The sequence below is a fragment of the Apium graveolens genome, chromosome 8 (genome assembly GCF_009905375.1).
Source record: "Apium graveolens cultivar Ventura chromosome 8, ASM990537v1, whole genome shotgun sequence".
In the NCBI taxonomy this organism is placed as follows: Eukaryota; Viridiplantae; Streptophyta; class Magnoliopsida; order Apiales; family Apiaceae; genus Apium; species Apium graveolens.
This window is the reverse complement of record NC_133654.1, coordinates 257,111,444-257,127,767: the sequence shown is the minus strand read 5'-3', so window position 1 is coordinate 257,127,767 and position 16,324 is coordinate 257,111,444.

Here is a 16,324-nt window from a genome sequence, read left to right as displayed (position 1 = left end):
GGTAGTGAAAAAATAAGAAACTATTACACAAATATATTTATAGGAGAATAACAGTACCTCCTTCACTATTCATCTATCTTCTTGTTTTGAGGCTTGAATAAAGCTGAAATATACATAGCAATATATGAACACAGACGGAGATAAGTATTGTATTTTGACTACAATCAAGAGAAAATGTAGAGGATGTGTTCCTAAATTTTAAATATTCCTCAAGAATTTAGAATTTTCTCTGTTACAAATTTCTAACTTTTTATATTACTTATTTGAATAACTACATGCCATCCACAAGTGTCTTGCCACTTCTTTTTTCCAAATTTCCTTGTAAAAGTCTTCAACTTGTGTTTGGACATTAACTGTTATAGAACTTAGGTGGTGCACCAACTGTTTGGAAAATCTATAAAGTGACGGGCTAAGGAAATTTTAAACAACAATCAATATACCAATGAACACCAAATAAAATTTTTACCAACTCCAAATGGAACACTATCAAACAAGAACAAGGATACATAAGCACAACCATCGGGAAAAACCAACTCATCTACCTTATTTGGTAATGCTAGTCCCACTAAGCATCAGAACTCCAGTGTAATCCTGGCGGTCAACAGTAGCACCAACCTTGCTTCCTTGCTGATCATTCAATAAAAAATGAGGAATTGGTTGAAAACATACGGTATTCTTATTTCATAATGAAGCAAGACCCTGTTCTAATGCAAATTTATATATGAAGCTGAGGTGTATGCATGCTCTTCAAAGAAAGTACCTGTCTCAACTGGATTGCGCATAGGGTTCGAGTAAAGGATTAAAGGAGAAGGTCAGCATTCCTGGTTACCCCAACTATAAAGTTAGTTTGGTAAATTAAAATCTAAACACCAACATATTATAATTACACACTACTAATAGTATATGGTGTTTATATATATGAAGATAATTGCACACGCCTCAAGTTTGTATCTCAAACAAAGACTACAAAAATACATAGAGTTTTCATGGTTTGCTTACCTGGGTCTTCTTTAATTTTTGGAGCATTATCTTCATTGTTTCCTGTAAACAATAATTAATAAATAATATAAACTGTGGAAAGAAAACAAAATTGATAAAATTATATACAAAAATTATGGAATTTTCTTTAAGTTTTGGACTAGAATAGACATAGTGATCAACATATATTTATCCAACCAGAGTTTGTTTCCTTTTATCATTCTGATTGGACACATCTTGTAAAATCCTGTCTTATTTAAATAAATAAAATTAAATACTGAAATCATAAATAATATTCATCTAATACACCTAGAAATTGATCACCATCTAAAAATGAAAATCACCAATTATATGGAATCCCATATCATATAGCAATCCATCTACTACTTACATGTGCCCAACTCATGACTTTTGAGGAACCTGCATATATACCCCTAAAATGAATCATTACTTATATTATTAAAATAAATCATCACTTATATTACTTATAAAATGGAAAAATCATATCCAAGTATCAGATGCGTGTATCAAATTGATAAAATTGAGAGTGAAGAATTAAATTGAACTAACCTCCACTAGTGAAACAGTTTTGGCCAACATCTAGGACCATATGTCTTAATATTGTAGATGCTAAAGAGGACACTTTAACTTTGATTTATATAGAAACTATTGTGTTTGCTCTATGTGGAAAAGTGTTGGCAACAGAGGACCATAGATCTTAATATGCATAGGCTAATCTTAATAAGCATAGGCTAATGGTAATCACAATAATCAAACTTGATATATATAATACAAATGTGCTAACTAGAACCTTCTCGAATTGGTGTTTCTAGAATTGGTGTTATCTTGAACCTTCTAGAATTGGTTATTGGGCCGTTTAAAATAATTTGCCTTATCTTGAATCTTCTAGAATTGGTTAATGGGCGGTTTGAAATAAACTAAGACCAACTAGAAAAAGGCCCAAAATATTGAAATTTTTAATATTATTAATGAAATACATATGTTTTGTCGGCCTAAAATTTGTGTTAACTTAAAAAATAACAGAATTAGTATGAACTCATTTTTGTGAATATTAAATTAATTATACATATTTTATTTGTTAAATATATGATATCCAAGCTATTTAATTCTTCACAAAATATTTTTGAAAAATACATCATTTCATATTCATATTGGTCGCATTTAAATTATTGTGTGTTCATTTAAAATTTCACCAAAATTTTAGGTAAGATTCACAAAAAAATCTGGCTACCCAACTTGTTAAGACATAACTTGGTGGATTTTGAGTATTACATTTTTTCATACTTGATAAATTAGTAATTATTGACAAACATCCCAAATTCATTCTAGTATTCATAGACAAACTAAATATTTTATATATTATATATTTTATAAATAATAAGTAAACAACTGTATTAATTTTATATTTTAAATCCAAAATAATAGTGTGTTATGTGTAGGTAATTGAGGTAAAATGTGAGGTATTAACTTATGTAAATGTGGATCCAAAATAGTAGGAAAAAATGTGTGCTTACATTTTGAAAATTTTGTAAATTTGTGAAAAATCATATTATATATAAGTCAAAACAACACCTTCATTTCACTTTTGATGTCATCAATATAAATATCATTTTGTCAAGCAAATTTTAATTGACCCTTATAAACTTATAGCATATTTAGTATTACTCATTTCACTTATCATACTGGTGTTAACAAATGAAAAGTATCATTTGGAATATTCATTTATTTGATTATAAACATTTTAAGGCTATACTTTTGTAATATGGAAAACTATCTTCCCATTATTCAACATACATGCACATGCACATGGGCCTGAAAAAGAATAAAATGAAGGAAACAAGCTTTCTTGGCACTTCAATTAAACTAGTTTGTCTGATAAATTGGACTTAAGTTTGGAATAAAATAATATACCCAATTAACATGCATCACCCACACTTGTCAATATAAAATTTTGATGTTTATCTAGGATATTATTTTATGAGTTATAATGTGCCCATTTCATGATTTTTAAATTTTAGTTTCTTATATATATAGCTTCAGCTTCTTATACAGACAAGAAAACTTTCTATCATAATAACAAATTAAAAGTTTAGAGTTTAATTTTCACAAAATTTTTGCAAGTTTTGTGAACTTTATAAAAAAATTGAAGTAGAAAAAAACTGTTAAAATCTCATTCAATTTCAATTTTCTTGTAAACAAGTTAGGTAGTGAAAAAATAAGAAACTATTACACAAATATATTTATAGGAGAATAACACTACCTCCTTCACTATTCATCTATCTTCTTGTTTTGAGGCTTGAATAAAGCTGAAATATACATAGCAATATATGAACACAGACGGAGATAAGTATTGTATTTTGACTACAATCAAGAGAAAATGTAGAGGATGTGTTCCTAAACTTTAAATATTCCTCAAGAATTTAGAATTTTCTCTGTTACAAATTTCTAACTTTTTATATTGCTTATTTGAATAACTACATGTCATCCACAAGTGTCTTGCCACTTCTTTTTTCCAAATTTCCTTGTAAAAGTGATTGTGACAGATACTATAGATTACAACGACATGATTATGAGGACACCTTTAGTAAATTTAGACAGTGTATAAAGTCAGTTCCACTCGATAAAGTGTTGATGATAGAATTTGCGAGCCAGGAAGTCTTTTCAATTGATGGAGTCACTACGCCATAGATTGGATTCCGCAACCACAAGAAACCGTAACTAAAGGCCAAAAAAGCGTTGCTAAAGGCTAAAAAAGGCTATGGCGACTCTTTTTCGGGGTTGCAATTTTAGGCGTTGCAATAGAATTTTTTGCAACCCCGATGACACCCTATTGCAACCCTTGTTTATCCGTTACAAAAACGTGTTATTGCAACACCAATGGGGTTGAAATAGGTCTTGAAAAGTGTTACAGTAGGGTTTGGGCTATCAGTACAATATTTGTGGGCCCCACAATAGGGCCCACATGTGGGGTATCAATGCAACCTTTTTGTAACGCTTTTTAGTGTTTTTTGTAACGCTTTTTAGTGATTATTAGCAACACTATAAAGACCTATTGCAACGCTTTTACAAAAAAATGCTAGGAACTGTTTGTAAATTAACATGCCCACAAATAAGACCATTGTCTTAAAACCAACACAATCCACAAATCATAAACATCAGTCCATCAACCATAATATCAGTTTCCCCATACTACCACTACCTTCACCATCACCATACTACCATCCTTATACCACTAATTGTCTACCAACCATAAAACAAAAGCGGAAGTTTAAACAAGTTAAAGTTACAATTCAAAATCTAAACATAGTAGTAATGAGAAAAACAAAGTAGAACGAGAATGCTGCTAGAACGCTTCTGACTAGGTACAACCACCTCCAGTAATAGGAGGTGGTTTACCTACAGGCTAAAGACTTTCTTCCTCCAACTCAGCGCTTTTTAATTCTTCCAGTTCTGCTTCTAATTCATCCTGCAACATAAAGAAGACATTCAGACAAAAGAATAATTTCTGAATCAAAGGAACATTGATAAGCAGAAAAGAATGTATTATAACTGGGAATGCAAGAATCAAAAAATAAAATTAATGATATAGGTGAACAACATACCTCATCAAAACCAGTTGTTTCACCAATGGGAGTGGCCAGTGCTTCTTAAATCTGTTTCATGTTTTCTGTTTGCTCATTTATTTAATCCATAGTTTTATCTACATCATCCATATTCCTGCGAAGATGACACTATAGAAAAAAGCAGGATGTTGTTCATTAATGTCGAAAAAGAAGAAGATACATGACAAGTAATGTCATATATGCATTCAAATATACTAAGAAAATAAAATTACACTAGGAGATAATTAAGATAATATAACCCTTCAATTTCCATGTAAGCCAACCAACCACTAGTGCACTTAAGTATGAGCCACGGCCCATAAATAAATATTAATTCATAACAATTAGTGACTTAGTGATACATTCAAAATAGAAAAAATGCGAATTTTATTATTCGGGATAGTATTTAGGATTGTGGCCGACGAATAGTTAACAAATAGCTTTGTATATTGAAGCATGTATGTGTAAAAGACATTGCTCAATACAAATACTTGTATTATTACAATGAACTAAATGAGTTGAAAGATGATATGCACCTTCTTTCCAGCAGGTTGTTATAATCAATGTGTAATATCAGCTACCTAAACCAGGATATTCATATCATATCAAGCAAGTCAAAAAGTAGGCTGCAACTGTAAAGTGTAACCAACAAATGACTATACTGCACAGGGAGAGCAAATGTATATTGAATACTTACGATCGAACAATTAGCTTCCCGCATCCATTCCAAGTTTCGCGGGTCAACAATCAAATCACCTGCATAAGAGAGCCTATTACTACATGGTTAATAGTTGGTGAAAATAATATCATTAATGCATCAAACTCAAAATTAATTTACAGTAGCATGCACACTGAGATAACACTTCACTTATATCAAATTTTACATCTTCAACTATATACAAGAGTTCTCATTCATGGAAATACAAGGAAAGTAACTATTAATGGGTTAGAATTTAAAAAATTTCAGTGATCCTATAGCCCCCAAATAATAATATTGGAAAATATAATATGCAATAAGCAGTACAAAGAAGGCATAAAATATAAGTGACTTACTATAGCCGAACATAGTTCCTTGCTCACAAACCATAACATTCTGATTTCCAGCTAGCCTAACTTTTTCAGCAGAATTTGTCATAACCTACATATGTACTTACAGAAGGTGCACAAAATTGGCCTTTCTTGATGTTGATAATCTTTCCCGTTTGCACAGCTGCAACTAATAAATCTGTCTATCATTCCAATATGTAATTGAACATGTCAGTTTAAATACACATGGTAAAGTGCTTTATTCACACACAGTTCAAGCCTCAATAATTATATATCGCAGTTCAAGCCTCAATAATTATATATAGTCGTATGAAAACAACAATTTATCATTATTAAATAATTCAACCTGTCTGCAAAGGAATGCTGGAATCTGAATTATATCGGCAACTTGACAAACTGCATCACACTGAGATAAAAGAGTGTTATATACAGTTAGGCAATGATGAACACTAGTTCTATACTGCTCTTCCGCCAAATAATTCTTTAAATATATGCACCTTAAGATCACTTTAAGGAAAACAAATGTTGCTAATTGACAAAAAACATGGTAGAGATGGAATAATGATGTTGGGCCTACATGTTTTACAAAATAATAAGGCTGGCAACTGAGTGCAGTACAACTCAGTCTAACAAATGACTTGCTTCTCACTAGTAATCATCCTAGTTTAAGAAACAAAATGTAAGATTTTCGAACTACAGATAATGAGTTCTGTTTATATATAAGGAAAAAAGGATTAGCATACATAATCATCTCAGTACTGGGATAAATAAAATTTAGGACATAAGACCAAACTAGAAAAGGCCAGTGACATCATGGTATTCAGGATCATAAATAATCAAAAACTCAATATTCAAGGAACAAGATAAATGAACTGCATGAATTTCTTTAAGATCTTGATGTATAATTCATTTTAATCAAATGAGACATTCTACTAGACTGTGATACCAAAACATATGCCCCTAACTAATCTACAGGACAAAATCAGTTCTAGAAATCATTAAGCTAAAGTTAAAACACTAAAAAGACAACATATGCTAATGGATATGCTGTCATATACATAAAAATAAAAATAACGTTTTACCTTATAAATGGCACGACTGAAGCAACTGAAAGAATCTTGTAAAGATGAGTTTAACTTTAACAGATATATCATATTAAACGGGAAGAAAACTTTGGTTGGCACAAGAACCATTCCATACACAGTCTATCCAACTAAGGCAAGGATATATTGTGAAAGTATATATATGCAAAGCAGAGCCACAGAACCAAAAAAGAAAAAGAAAATTAACATATATAATCCATAAGACCAAATTAAAGAGAGTGAATCACCTTGCATCCAAGGACTGATGAAGTTATACAGACACATCATTATCAAAACCTAGCTAACAGATTTTATTTTGTTCATTTTTGTAAAATATGTATGGGGTAATAAATGGTCCCTTCCTCTGTTCACTTTCTTGTTTATATATTCCAGGGCCTGACAGTCAGGGGGGTTTGGTCTCCTGCATTTTCACAATGCTGATGCTGATTGTTAGATTAAACCACATCAAATATTGTACAAATATACACTTAAATTTATCTGCGAACATGAATTTAACTGTGAAACAGAGTAACCACTACAAAAGATAAGATTAACTGCTACAAATTTAGAAAAAAAAGGTTAACTGCTGTAACATACAGTCAGTACCTTGAGGTGATTTTGTATAGGTGTGCCACATATAACTATACGATGAGCAGCTGGTATCTCAAGTAGCTGATGTGATGATGGAAAGTATGAATCACTGCACAGGAATGGTTCTTTCTACCTTGTATTTATAATGATAAATGTGTCCACTCGATTTATTAATTATTTTATTTAGGAAATAGTGACTTATACAACTGCACATCTTTTTGCTGTTATTAGTCACCAGGGTATGAAAATTGGTAAGCACAATGTACAAGTGTTCCTAGATAAATATCTTTCTAGACACTACACGTTTTAGACTCTGAACGTAAGGTAAATCTCTTTGTTTTACAAGCTCAATGTCTATTATGGTCAGGTAAGAATATGGTGCATTAAATTACAAGGGTTATCCTTTTCATATTCTTTATACTCTTATATATCATGGTTCAGCTAAATCGAACTCCTTAAATTTGCTAATTGCCGGAGTTACAAGCAGAACATTAGTTTATGTAAATAAGGCAAAACAAATATCATAAACCCTCTAAATATCACCTAGCAAAGATAATGTAGTGCTTGTACACTATAATCAGACAAAGTTATTGCCACTAGAATTAATCAACATACTCATTGTATATAAATCTAAGCTAATTGAACACTAATCAAGACATCAACTATACATACATAGCACCCAATCTAAAAAATAACTCGAATAATAAAGAGATATCGATTTACTTATACAAATACAAGGGTTTTGAGAAATTTTCACCTGAGCCATGGCCTTAAGTCTCATGGAACTACCTATATCTATACCTCAAAGTATAATTTATCCAGAAATTATAGTGAAATTGATTGTAGAAGCCTGACAAGATTCAAGCCCTTGAGTTGACTCACCGAGTTTCATCATCGAGTTGTCGAGTTTTGATGCGGCCACCATTGATTTGAGCTTGATCTTCGTGAGGATTGTAGGGAATGGTCTTTACTAGCCTGGAATCGTCACAGAGATTCATAATCTCCATTGATGAACTGAAGAGCTTCGAAATAATGATCGAATGATTAATTGGAAGTTCGAACGAGTGAAATAAGTGTTTTAACATCGTGTTTAACATCATATCACTGAGAAGACACAGAGATTTGACTGAATAATGGGAGAGAGAGAATCTATGAAGAACAAATTAGGGTTTGAGAAACTGAGTTATTCCGGACTAGAAATATTGACTTTTGTATATGAATCGAGAGAGAAAAGCAGGGAGAATTTTTGATCAGTTTGTATGAGCAAACAAGGATTTGGCCTGAATTTTTGATTAAAAATTAGAGATGCAGTCGGGTTTGGAAAATAGAGAAATCAATACCAGTATTATTTCTTAAAATCCTTTCAACTTCAATTTTTTTGTTAAAGTAAGAACGCGGCAATTTTGCCGCCCCTCTAAAACTTTTTTGGACTTTTTCTTTTTTTATAAATATATATTTTGATATTAAAATTATTAATTAATTTTATAAATTTTATCATTTAAAATAAACATAGTGATCAACATATATTTATCCAACCAGAGTTTGTTTCCTTTTATCATTGTGATTGGACACATCTTCTAAAACCCTGTCTTATTTAAATAAATAAAATTAAATACTGAAATCATAAAAAATATTCATCTAAAACACCTAGAATTTGATCACCATCTAAAAATGAAAGTCACCAATTATATGGAATGCCATATCATATAGCAATCCATCGACTTACATGTGTCCAACTCATGACTTTTGAGGAACCTGCACATCTACGTGAATCATTACTTATATTATTAAAATAAATCATCACTTATATCACTTATAAAATGGAAATATAATATCCAAGTATCAGATCTGTGTATCAAATTGATAAAATTGAGAGTGAAGAATTAAATTGAACTGACCTCCACGAGTGAAACAGTTTTGGCCACCATCGAGGACCATATGTCTTAATATTGTAGATGCTAAAGAGGACACTTTAACTTTGATTTATATAGAAACTATTGTGTTTGCTCTATGTGGAAAAGTGTTGGCAATAGAGGACCATAGATCTTAATATGCATAGGCTAATCTTAATATGCATAGGCTAATGGTAATCACAACAATCAAACTTGATATATATAATAACAAATGTGCTAACTAGAACCTTCTGGAATTGGTGTTTCTAGAATTGGTGTTATCTTGAACCTTCTAGAATTGGTTATTGGGCCGTTTAAAATAATTGGTCTTATCTTGAATCTTCTAGAATTGGTTAATGGGCGGTTTGAAATACACTAAGACCAACTAGAAAAAGGCCCAAAATATTGAAATTGGTAATATTATTAATTAAATACATATGTTTTGTCGGCCTAAAATTTGTGTTAACTTAAAAAATAACAGAATTTGTATGAACTCATTTTTGTGAATATTAAATTAATTATACATATTTTTTTGTTAAATATATGATCTCCAAGCTATTTAATTCTTCACAAAATATTTTTGAAAAATACATCATTTCATATTCATATTGGTCGGTTTTAAATTATTGTGTGTTTATTTAAAATTTAACCAAAATTTTAGGTAACATTCATAAAAAAGTTTGGCCACCCAACTTGTTTAGGACAGAACTTGGTGGATTTTGAGTATTACATTTTTTCATACTTGATAAATTAGTAATTGTTGACAAACATCCCAAATTCATTCTAGTATTCATACACAAACAAAATATTTTATATATTATATATTTTATAAATAATAAGTAAAAAACTGTATTAATTATATATTTTAAATCCAAAATAATAGTGTGTTATGTGTAGGTAATTGAGGCAAAATGTGAGGTATTAACTTATGTAAATGTGGATCCAAAATAGTTGGAAAAAATGTGTGCCTACATTTTGAAAATTTTGTAAATTTGTGAAAAATCATATTATATATAAGTCAAAACAACATCTTCATTTCACTTTTGATGTCATCAATATAAATATCAGTTTGTCAAGTAAATTTTAATTGACCATTATAAACTTATAGCATATTTAGTATTACTCATTTCACTTACCATACTAGTGTTAACAAATGAAAAGTATCATTTGGAATATTCATTTATTTGATTATAAACATTTTAAGGCTATACTTTTGTAATATGGAAAACTATCTTCCCATTATTCAACATACATACACATGCACATGGGCCTAAAAAAAATAAAATGAAGCAAAAATCTGATTATTGAGCTTTCTTAGCACTTCAATTAAACTAGTTTATGTGATAAATTGGACTTAAGTTTGGAATAAAATAATATACCCAATTAACTTGCATGACCCACACTTGTCAACATAAAATTTTGATGTTTATTTAGGATATTATTTTATGAGTAATAATATGCCCATTTCATGATTTTTAAATTTTAGTTTGTTATATATATAGCTTCACCTTTATGTGATATTTTAAAATTTTGATGTTTATCTACGATATTACTTATATTATAAAAATAAATCATCACTTTTATTACTTATAAAATGGAAATATCATATCCAAGTATCAAATCCGTGTATCAAATTGATAAAATTGAGAGTGAAGAATTAAATTGAACTGACCTCCACCACTGAAACAGTTTTGGCCACCATGGAGGACCATATGTCTTAATATTGTAGATGCTAAAAAGGACACTTTAACTTTGATTTATATAGAAACTATTGTGTTTGCTCTATGTGGAAAAGTGTTGGCAATAGAGGACCATAGATCTTAATATGCATAGGCTAATCTTAATAAGCATAGACTAATGGTAATCACAACAATTAAACTTGATATATATAATAACAAATGTGCTAACTAGAACCTTCTGGAATTGGTGTTATCTTGAACCTTCTAGAATTGGTTATTGGGCGGTTTAAAATAATTGGTCTTATCTTATATCTTCTAGAATTGGTTAATGGGCCGTTTTAAATAAACTAAGACCAACTAGAAAAAGGCCCAAAATATTGAAATTGGTAATATTATTAATTAAATACATATGTTTTGTCGGCCTAAAATTTGTGTTAACTTAAAAAATAACAGAATTTGTATGAACTCATTTTTGTGAATATTAAATTAATTATACATATTTTTTTGTTAAATATATGATATCCAAGCTATTTAATTCTTCACAAAATATTTTTGAAAAATACATTATTTCATATTCATATTGGTCGGATTTAAATTATTGTGTGTTCATTTAAAATTTCACCAAAATTTTAGGTAAGATTCACAAAAAAGTTCGGACACCCAACTTGTTTAGGACAGAACTTGGTGGATTTTGAGTATTACATTTTTTCATTCTTGATAAATTAGTAATTGTTGACAAACATCCCAAATTCATTCTAGTATTCATACACAAACAAAATATTTTATATATTATATATTTTATAAATAATTATTAAACAATTGTATTAATTTTATATTTGAAATCCAAAATAATAGTGTGTTATGTGTAGGTAATTGAGGCAAAATGTGAGGTATTAATTTATGTAAATGTGGATCCAAAATAGTAGGAAAAAATGTGTGCTTATATTTTGAAAATTTTGTAAATTTGTGAAAAATCATATTATATATAAGTCAAAACAACATCTTCATTTTACTTTTGATGTCATCAATATAAATATCATTTTGTCAAGTAAATTTTAATTGACCATTATAAACTTATAGCATATTTAGTATTACTCATTTCACTTACCATACTAGTGTTAACAAATAAAAAGTATCATTTGGAATATTCATTTATTTGATTATAAACATTTTAAGGCTATACTTTTGTAATATGGAAAACTATCTTCCCATTATTCAACATACATACACATGCACATGGGCCTAAAAAAAATAAAATGAAGCAAAAATCTGATTATTGAGCTTTCTTAGCACTTCAATTAAACTAGTTTATGTGATAAATTGGACTTAAGTTTGGAATAAAATAATATACCCAATTAACTTGCATGACCCACACTTGTCAACATAAAATTTTGATGTTTATTTAGGATATTATTTTATGAGTAATAATATGCCCATTTCATGATTTTTAAATTTTAGTTTGTTATATATATAGCTTCACCTTTATGTGATATTTTAAAATTTTGATGTTTATCTAGGATATTACTTATATTATAAAAATAAATCATCACTTTTATTACTTATAAAATGGAAATATCATATCCAAGTATCAAATCCGTGTATCAAATTGATAAAATTGAGAGTGAAGAATTAAATTGAACTGACCTCCACCACTGAAACAGTTTTGGCCACCATGGAGGACCATATGTCTTAATATTGTAGATGCTAAAAAGGACACTTTAACTTTGATTTATATAGAAACTATTGTGTTTGCTCTATGTGGAAAAGTGTTGGCAATAGAGGACCATAGATCTTAATATGCATAGGCTAATCTTAATAAGCATAGACTAATGGTAATCACAACAATTAAACTTGATATATATAATAACAAATGTGCTAACTAGAACCTTCTGGAATTGGTGTTATCTTGAACCTTCTAGAATTGGTTATTGGGCGGTTTAAAATAATTGGTCTTATCTTATATCTTCTAGAATTGGTTAATGGGCCGTTTTAAATAAACTAAGACCAACTAGAAAAAGGCCCAAAATATTGAAATTGGTAATATTATTAATTAAATACATATGTTTTGTCGGCCTAAAATTTGTGTTAACTTAAAAAATAACAGAATTTGTATGAACTCATTTTTGTGAATATTAAATTAATTATACATATTTTTTTGTTAAATATATGATATCCAAGCTATTTAATTCTTCACAAAATATTTTTGAAAAATACATTATTTCATATTCATATTGGTCGGATTTAAATTATTGTGTGTTCATTTAAAATTTCACCAAAATTTTAGGTAAGATTCACAAAAAAGTTCGGACACCCAACTTGTTTAGGACAGAACTTGGTGGATTTTGAGTATTACATTTTTTCATTCTTGATAAATTAGTAATTGTTGACAAACATCCCAAATTCATTCTAGTATTCATACACAAACAAAATATTTTATATATTATATATTTTATAAATAATTATTAAACAATTGTATTAATTTTATATTTGAAATCCAAAATAATAGTGTGTTATGTGTAGGTAATTGAGGCAAAATGTGAGGTATTAATTTATGTAAATGTGGATCCAAAATAGTAGGAAAAAATGTGTGCTTATATTTTGAAAATTTTGTAAATTTGTGAAAAATCATATTATATATAAGTCAAAACAACATCTTCATTTTACTTTTGATGTCATCAATATAAATATCATTTTGTCAAGTAAATTTTAATTGACCATTATAAACTTATAGCATATTTAGTATTACTCATTTCACTTACCATACTAGTGTTAACAAATAAAAAGTATCATTTGGAATATTCATTTATTTGATTATAAACATTTTAAGGCTATACTTTTGTAATATGGAAAACTATCTTCCCATTATTCAACATACATACACATGCACATGGGCCTAAAAAAAATAAAATGAAGCAAAAATCTGATTATTGAGCTTTCTTAGCACTTCAATTAAACTAGTTTATGTGATAAATTGGACTTAAGTTTGGAATAAAATAATATACCCAATTAACTTGCATGACCCACACTTGTCAACATAAAATTTTGATGTTTATTTAGGATATTATTTTATGAGTAATAATATGCCCATTTCATGATTTTTAAATTTTAGTTTGTTATATATATAGCTTCACCTTTATGTGATATTTTAAAATTTTGATGTTTATCTAGGATATTACTTATATTATAAAAATAAATCATCACTTTTATTACTTATAAAATGGAAATATCATATCCAAGTATCAAATCCGTGTATCAAATTGATAAAATTGAGAGTGAAGAATTAAATTGAACTGACCTCCACCACTGAAACAGTTTTGGCCACCATGGAGGACCATATGTCTTAATATTGTAGATGCTAAAAAGGACACTTTAACTTTGATTTATATAGAAACTATTGTGTTTGCTCTATGTGGAAAAGTGTTGGCAATAGAGGACCATAGATCTTAATATGCATAGGCTAATCTTAATAAGCATAGACTAATGGTAATCACAACAATTAAACTTGATATATATAATAACAAATGTGCTAACTAGAACCTTCTGGAATTGGTGTTATCTTGAACCTTCTAGAATTGGTTATTGGGCGGTTTAAAATAATTGGTCTTATCTTATATCTTCTAGAATTGGTTAATGGGCCGTTTTAAATAAACTAAGACCAACTAGAAAAAGGCCCAAAATATTGAAATTGGTAATATTATTAATTAAATACATATGTTTTGTCGGCCTAAAATTTGTGTTAACTTAAAAAATAACAGAATTTGTATGAACTCATTTTTGTGAATATTAAATTAATTATACATATTTTTTTGTTAAATATATGATATCCAAGCTATTTAATTCTTCACAAAATATTTTTGAAAAATACATTATTTCATATTCATATTGGTCGGATTTAAATTATTGTGTGTTCATTTAAAATTTCACCAAAATTTTAGGTAAGATTCACAAAAAAGTTCGGACACCCAACTTGTTTAGGACAGAACTTGGTGGATTTTGAGTATTACATTTTTTCATTCTTGATAAATTAGTAATTGTTGACAAACACCCCAAATTCATTCTAGTATTCATACACAAACAAAATATTTTATATATTATATATTTTATAAATAATAAGTAAACAATTGTATTAATTTTATATTTGAAATCCAAAATAATAGTGTGTTATGTGTAGGTAATTGAGGCAAAATGTGAGGTATTAATTTATGTAAATGTGGATCCAAAATAGTAGGAAAAAATGTGTGCTTATATTTTGAAAATTTTGTAAATTTGTGAAAAATCATATTATATATAAGTCAAAACAACATCTTCATTTCACTTTTGATGTCATCAATATAAATATCATTTTGTCAAGTAAATTTTAATTGACCATTATAAACTTATAGCATATTTAGTATTACTCATTTCACTTACCATACTAGTGTTAACAAATGAAAAGTATCATTTGGAATATTCATTTATTTGATTATAAACATTTTAAGGCTATACTTTTGTAATATGGAAAACTATCTTCCCATTATTCAACATACATACACATGCACATGGGCCTAAAAAAAATAAAATGAAGCAAAAATCTGATTATTGAGCTTTCTTAGCACTTCAATTAAACTAGTTTATGTGATAAATTGGACTTAAGTTTGGAATAAAATAATATACCCAATTAACTTGCATGACCCACACTTGTCAACATAAAATTTTGATGTTTATTTAGGATATTATTTTATGAGTAATAATATGCCCATTTCATGATTTTTAAATTTTAGTTTGTTATATATATAGCTTCACCTTTATGTGATATTTTAAAATTTTGATGTTTATCTAGGATATTACTTATATTATAAAAATAAATCATCACTTTTATTACTTATAAAATGGAAATATCATATCCAAGTATCAAATCCGTGTATCAAATTGATAAAATTGAGAGTGAAGAATTAAATTGAACTGACCTCCACCACTGAAACAGTTTTGGCCACCATGGAGGACCATATGTCTTAATATTGTAGATGCTAAAAAGGACACTTTAACTTTGATTTATATAGAAACTATTGTGTTTGCTCTATGTGGAAAAGTGTTGGCAATAGAGGACCATAGATCTTAATATGCATAGGCTAATCTTAATAAGCATAGACTAATGGTAATCACAACAATTAAACTTGATATATATAATAACAAATGTGCTAACTAGAACCTTCTGGAATTGGTGTTATCTTGAACCTTCTAGAATTGGTTATTGGGCGGTTTAAAATAATTGGTCTTATCTTATATCTTCTAGAATTGGTTAATGGGCCGTTTTAAATAAACTAAGACCAACTAGAAAAAGGCCCAAAATATTGAAATTGGTAATATTATTAATTAAATACATATGTTTTGTCGCCCTAAAATTTGTGTTAACTTAAAAAATAACAGAATTTGTATGAACTCATTTTTGTGAA